The sequence below is a fragment of the Carlito syrichta genome, unplaced genomic scaffold (genome assembly GCF_000164805.1).
Source record: "Carlito syrichta isolate Samal-C Ts95f unplaced genomic scaffold, Tarsius_syrichta-2.0.1 Scaffold302299, whole genome shotgun sequence".
NCBI lineage: Eukaryota > Metazoa > Chordata > Mammalia > Primates > Tarsiidae > Carlito > Carlito syrichta.
Window position 1 is genome coordinate 173,207 of NW_007246395.1, and position 7,002 is coordinate 180,208.

The 7,002-nt window shown below is 43.9% G+C and overlaps 1 pseudogene across 1 annotated transcript; it reads right to left on the reverse strand.

Moving 5' to 3' along the window:
• Positions 1–396: 396 nt before the first annotated feature.
• Positions 397–1,528, reverse strand: LOC103258580 (annotated as a pseudogene). The gene is made up of 2 exons (XR_002481871.1): positions 1,077–1,528; positions 397–767 (listed from the first exon to the last, which is right to left on the reverse strand). The product of XR_002481871.1 is annotated as a ribosome biogenesis protein NSA2 homolog (transcript).
• Between the last annotated feature and the right edge of the window lie 5,474 nt (positions 1,529–7,002).

A 7,002-nucleotide genomic window follows, 5' to 3' on the forward strand; every position in this document is an offset into this window, starting at 1 on the left:
ACAGATCTTGACCTTAGCGCTTCCTCTATCTGGATTCTGTCAGATCACATCAGGAATTGACTCCTTCAGAAAGCTCGTCTTCTGAGCGGCTCCAGAAGAACCAGTAGCAGGCAGTAGCAGTTTTCCTTGGCAGCACTTCTTTTAAGGATCCAGCTATCAGTGAAGCGCTACTATCCTTTTTTGCTCTAAAGTGATTGGGTCCATGAAGAGCTCATTCAGGTGTGAGTATAGTTACATAATGTGGACATGTTCACCTTGTTATTGGGACATTTGTAGTCATTCATACCATCCTTCCATTCTCAAGTACCCAGAACCCTGCTTTAGAAGTCACGAGCTGCAGCACAAGCGGCCATCTTGTTACAATGCCTGACCCTCGGGGGAGAAAGTCCTTGTATGAAACTTTTGTCAAACCAGTAAGACTGCACTTATGCATCCATCGTTTTCAGGATTGTTGGTCACCTGGGCATATTTCCCCCAAATGACTTTGCTTCCTTGTGTCACAAGGCCCAACTCGCTCACATTGACCTCAGTGACTGTCCCCTTGGAAATAACACCCAAAGTTGTATATAGTGGAGATGAGGGATTCTTCTTTACACCAAGTATTGGCAGACAAAAGGTGGCTTTCAGTTCAGGATGCATTACATGGGCTTTCTTGAAACGTAATAATGAATCTTTCATATTTGGGTGGTTTTCTTGTAAAGCCATCTCCAACAAAGTAAACTTTAGTAACCATCCTCTTCCATGCCTTCTTCTTTCTTTTTCCCGTTTGAATAATTTTTTTTTTTTTTTTTTTTTTTGAGTCGGAGTCTCACTCTGTCGCCCAGACTGGAGTGCAGTAGCCGCTCCCGGCCACCGCAGCCTCGACCTGCTGGGCTCTGGCGATCCTTCTGCCTCAGCCTTCAAAGTAGCTGGAGCTACAGGTGCGCGCTACCACGCCCGGCTAATTTTTTGATTTACTGTAGAGATGAGGTCTCGCCAAGTTGTCCAAGCAGGTCTTGAACCCGCGGGCTCAGGCAATCCACTCACCTCAGCCTCCCAAAGGCGCGGGATTACAGGCTGAGCCACCGAGCCCGCCTCGAATAACTTTTAATACTTCTGTTTCTCCCTGGCCACGAACTTTAGGCAAAGGGACTTCCCATTTTCCCACTTTCTCTTTTCATTTTTGTTTAATCATATTGGAAAGTACTTTAGCTTGGGACTGTCCCTCTCTGTCCAGCAGATAGGCAGGTACTGCTCCCTGTGGAGTCTTTTCATCATCCTTTGGCTTGGTGTTTCTCTTTTCATGCATCTTGATAGTCTTTTTCATTTGTATTTTTTCAGCATGGCGCTGCTTATGATAGAGCTTAGCCTTCAGACCAATCATCTTCTTTGCCTTCTTTGAACGTTCATGAGCCTCTCGACTCTCCTTCTTTCTCTTTTTCTCATGGTAATCCAAACGATATCCATAGCGTTTACGGTGTAATTCAATATACTCGTTTTGTGGCATGGTGAGCACCACAGAGGCGCTGGTCGCAGCCTCTCAGGTACAAAGAAGTTGGGGTCTCAGAGAGCATATCTATTCTTACATGTTTAAATTTCAATCTCCTTCAAATTACTCTCCATTTGATGCAATACACCTATCAAGATACTTTTTCCAAGCTCAAAACAGTTTTTTAATTCATCAATTTTGATGACTTTCAGTGTTTCTGTTGTCTTTTGTTTTACCTCTTCCACATTGGCAAAACGTTTCCTTTGAGGAATTTTTTCAACCAGGGCAACAAACAAAAAAGTCATTTCATTCAGTGAACAGGGAGGGTGGGGCACAGGGGTCATGCTGTTTTTGGTCAAAAACTGAACACTCAGTGTGGTGTGGACAGGTACACTCGTAAATCACCCATCATGAAAGGGGCAAACGCATTGAAAGAATCTCCAGAAGAAATTCACTGAAGTTGAACGCAGCCTCTCACAACAACACTAGCTGGTACACTGATCCTGATGAGTTCTTAGAGCATTTACCTACCGGGGGAAGCCTGTACTAAAAGAGGCCCATCCTCCAAAAAAAAAAAATCCTTTTATTTCAACATTAAAAGAGTTCACACCGTATTTATAAGCCTATAGCAAATCTGTGTCTCGACAGATTCTAAACTTGGTCAATCACATGCTCTCACCAATGATTCTTCTACTAAGCATCAATTTATTACAATGAGTGTAAAAAACTCAGCAAGGCATGGTAGCATCCACCTGTAGTTTCACTACTCCAGAGGCCAAGAGGAGAAGTAAGAGGATCACTTGAGCCCAGGAGGTCAGGGCTGCTCCAACCTGGGAAACAGAGTAAGATCCCAACTAGAAAAAAAAACCTTTTTTTTTAAGTTTCAAACAACGTTTATTAGAGAAAGGAGAGAGAAAAGAAATGGAGATGTGCCAGAGTTGGCATGCGTGAAAGGAAAAACCAAAAAAAAAATTTTTTTTAACCAAAATTTGTAAATGTTCAAGGTCTATGTAAATTTCCAGTTATTATCTCTTTTCAATTAGGGTTACTTAGACCCCCTTTTCCAGGAGCATTATGTCTCTAAGTTAAATTTTTAAGTTCAAAGTTCAATTAAAACTTCCCAAAATATTCTTTATCAATCCATTTCTACATTAACAATGAGCTATGATTAAAAGACAGTGGATTACAAGGAAGAGTCTGGTCCTGATACTGACTACAGGGCCTTAAACAGTAGTTACTGAGCTTTCATTACTGAACCTCTTTTACTCGTTTTCTCATTTGTGAAATAGCAATAGTATACTTGTTTTTCTCAATGTACCTGAATCATGTATAAATAAATAAAGTAGTACTTGAGAAATGTCTCTAAAAACTGTAATGCAAAAAAAGTAAGGTGGCATTATTATTAGCATCCATCTTGGAATAAAAATGTAAATGCAAAAAGTTACATAAATAAAATTCAAAAAAGTAGCCAAGTACAAAGGAATCTATGATAAAGTGCTTCTAAAGTTCAGTATTTAGTACTCTCCATTCTATAGTATCAAACTATACACGTAAAACTTTAAGAATCAGACACATTTTTTATCTTATTTCTCTCATTAAAACTTTTCCTTATGATCTCACCTCATTTTCAATCCTAGTTCAACACTTCATAAAGGTTCTTTTTTAACATAGCTGTTGTTGAGAATGTACACAACAACAAGTCAGTTTTAATCAGTAACAGTACTTTTATATGGCAAACTGAAATGTCCAATCCCAGACAAAAACCTGACCATCATCACCAGCAGATAAGGCAATCACCAAGGTATGTTGCTTCTGACATAATAACTTGTTCTTGAGCTTACCAAATGTCCTACAAGTAAATTTCAATGTGAAAGACAGTAGCAAACATTCATTGAACCAACTGTTAGTAAAAGAATAATAAAGACTTAAATTTTTGATCAATTTAAAGAATACTCTTTTTTTTTAGCAAAGATTACCATTCCTGAACACATTTCTATAGAGTCAACATTACCCCAGGTCATGACTTTGATTTTAAGCTATTGTCCAAATTTCAGACTCTTGTCATAAAAAACAAAAAAAATCAGAAATTTTGGATCTTAGAAGATTTATTTTTTATTTTGGTTGAAAGCAGGATTTATTGAGAGGACAGAAAAGCTCCCACAGTGGGCAGGGACCCAAGGGGGTTGCCCTGGAACTTAGAAGATTTAAAGGTTTATCCTTCCTGAATGTCAACAGGGCTACCACAGTTCAGTCATGAGCATTCTTACTTCCATTTTACAGAAATCTAACTTTGTTCATTGGCAATCCTCAAAAACCAATTAAAATATTCATTTCTTTTAACTGGCTAAGTAAATCCAATGAACTTTTCAATTTGATTTTTAATAATTTCTACTATGGGTTTGTATTTCAATTAAACATATTAAAAGGAAAGAACACTGAAACTTAGAAATAAAAAAGAATAATACTTGCTACTCCAAAGTTAATAAAGTTATATGTTTTCCAGGATTATAAAATAGTCTAGGATAGGGTTGTCCTTGAAAAGTCTTGACTATTTAATAATAATCCTATAGGGCAATACAGACATAAAAAGATAATTTTTTAAAATGTGCTCTGGGCTGGGCTCGGTGGCTCAACCTGTAATCCCAGCACTTTGAGAGGCCAAGGCAAGTGGATTGCTTGAGCCTGCGGGTTCGAGACTAGCCCCGGCAACCTAGCAAGACCTCATCTCTACAATAAATCAAAAATTAGCTGGGGCATGGTAGCACATGCCTGTAGTTTCAGCTACTTGGAAGGCTGAGGTGGAAGGATCGCTGGAGCCCAGCTGGCCGACGCTGGGGCAGCTGTGAGTGTGCCACTGCACTCCAGCCTGGGCAATACAGTGAGACTCCAATTCAAAAAAAAAAAAAGTGCTCTGGAAATGTAAACTTGAGGTGATATATAAGCTTCCTTGGCATTCCTCTCATCTATAAGTAGGTTTCCTATACCTTCCACACATCACAGCTCTTATCTCTCAGCAATTTGTGTATGAAGTACTAACTCCTGAAATACCATAAACAAATAACAATAAAGTGAGACCCTTTAGAAAAGGCTACCGCTAGCACTTTAATTGCCAAAATTTTATTTTAATTGAAAACTATAGGCTGAGGCAGAAGGATGGCCAGAGCCCAGCAAATCGAGGCTGCAGTGGCCGGGAGCGGCCACTGCACTCCAGTCTGGGCGACAGAGTGAGACTCCAACTCAAAAAAAAAAAGAAAACTATAAAATGCAGGTGGCATTTTCGTGTTCACATTCTTAAAACGTAATATACCAAATATTTAAACATTTCTGGATAGAGTGCTTATTTGAAACACAAATTACTGTACTATGCTAAAATACAGAGATGCCTTCAGTTAATATAAAGAGGGGCCAAGAACCCTGCATAAATTGTGAGTTTTATTGCTGCTGTTGTTCTTTTGGGAGGCCTTTTCCAACACCTATCCGCCCTGCTGTCAGGATATCAGTGCCCCTTTCCCTGGTGCCAGTGAGCCCGCCCTGCCCTTGCCCCTCTCCAGGGCATGTTTGAGCCTGCCCTGCCCTTGCCCCTCTCCTGGGTGTTGGTGAGCCTGTCCTGGCCCTCATGATCCTCCCAGCTCCTGTCTCAGTCCCTTCTCTGTAAGCCATGCAGGTGTCAGATGACAAAGTTGTGGTTGTTCTGTGGAAGTGAGTGGGCTCTGGACAAAGGCCCGAGCTGTTCGTGTGTGGGTCATCTAGAGGAACTTCGCCACACCTTGGCTGCCAGAGCCGATTTCATTCACCTCTTGCCAATTACTGCTGTTTTCTTTCAGCATGGAAAAATAAAGGATATGAAAATGCTTTCCACAAAATAATGCATGATATTTTTCTGTCAAAATTACAGGGAACAATACATTTTTGGGAGTCTCAATTCTAGCCAGGCAAGATATGATGGAAATGTCATTTCTCCTAGGCACTAATCTTGATGCATTTCAAAGCATTGATAATATGCACATATAGTCAACTTTAGTATAACAATGTTCCAGCTTTCCAATCCTAGGAGAAAAACCAAACACCCCCACCTCACTCCACCCTGTCTCACCTGCTCTCTCCCTCATCCCTTCCTCCACAGCCAAGCTTCTTAAAGGAAGCTTCTTGAAGCCTGTAACACAGGCCCTGGCCCTGAGACTCACATCAGTCCCCACTTCCCACTTCGCCCTCCCCAGGACCACTCACACCTTCTTATTCTAGAAGTGAGGGGACTCCAGCACTCACCTGATTTCTTCTTTCAGCACAACTCAACCTCTCTGTCCCTCTCTGCGGGATGCTCCCTCCAGCTCCTCGCCTCTTTGGCATCTCAGGCTGTCCACTCTTCTTGGAGTCTGTCCAGCCCCTTTCTCACTCTGCACGTTTTCCCCTAAGGAGTTTCATCCATCCCTGCTAAAGGTTCCCCTTTATGCATCCGCAGCGCCCAATCCTCTGCTGAGCTCCAGACGCCTGCTTATCACAGGTACACAGCACAAGCTCCCAAACTCATTATGGTCTAAGCTGAACACGCTGTTGTCCTCTGAATCTTCCCCTCCTGGAGTGGTGAATGGCACTACCAACCACTCAGTCAACTGAGTAAATATCTGGGAGTCATCCCTCATTCTCCTCCCAGCCTTCCCCTTAACTGGAGCCCTCGTAAATTACGTGTTGCAATCCTTCTCCCACCCCCCACCCCCACCCCCCGCGTCCTCTCCCTTTCCTGTCGCGGATTCCAGGCAGCGCATTCCACCTCCTTTCTCCGTCCTCGCCTTGGCATGTGCAATTTCCTCTCTCGGATGCACGTCCTCCCTCACCCACGTGTCTGACAAGTGTTGGCTCAGGTGTAGGCCCCGACACAAAGACTGTGCTTATCCTGCCTTGCTGGACTCCGGTACTCCTACCCTGGGCTTCCATGTTATTCGTAGAAGCCTTTACCATAGAACCCACTATCCACGTGCTGTCTAGTTCCCTCTTCCCAGCCAGGCTGTCAACTCCCAGAAAGCAGGAAACACGTCTAGTGTATTCTTGGGGAGCCAGAGTCTAGTATAACTCGGGACAGCAGCGGCCTGCCATGTTCTACGGGTGAATAAGCAAACCAACCTCGTCCACCCGTCTGTGCCTCCTGCCACCTGTCGCTGCCCTTCACCATCTCACGCACAGTCTTTCCTCGAGGAAGCCTTCCCTGGCCCCACGCGCGCCCAGCTCCCTTCCCACGGCGATGACCGCATGCAGTCGGGAGACCTGAGCGCTCACGTCCCTCTTGCCCTGCTCTGTCACAGGAGGCCCCGCGAGAGGATCATTGGAGCCGTCTCTCACGACCCGGAACGCACCGCGCTGTCCTCACCAGCGCCCTGCAGAGGAAGGCACGCTCCCACCTGAAAGAAACCCAAAGCGGCACGCTGGAAGAGGCCTCCCCGCCAGCTTTAAATGGGGTTCGTGTCCGGGCGGCGCCAGCGCGCGCGGCAGAGAGGAGCCGCTCCCGCGACGCGAGCGGCGCTTGAGCTCGGAGGCTGGCG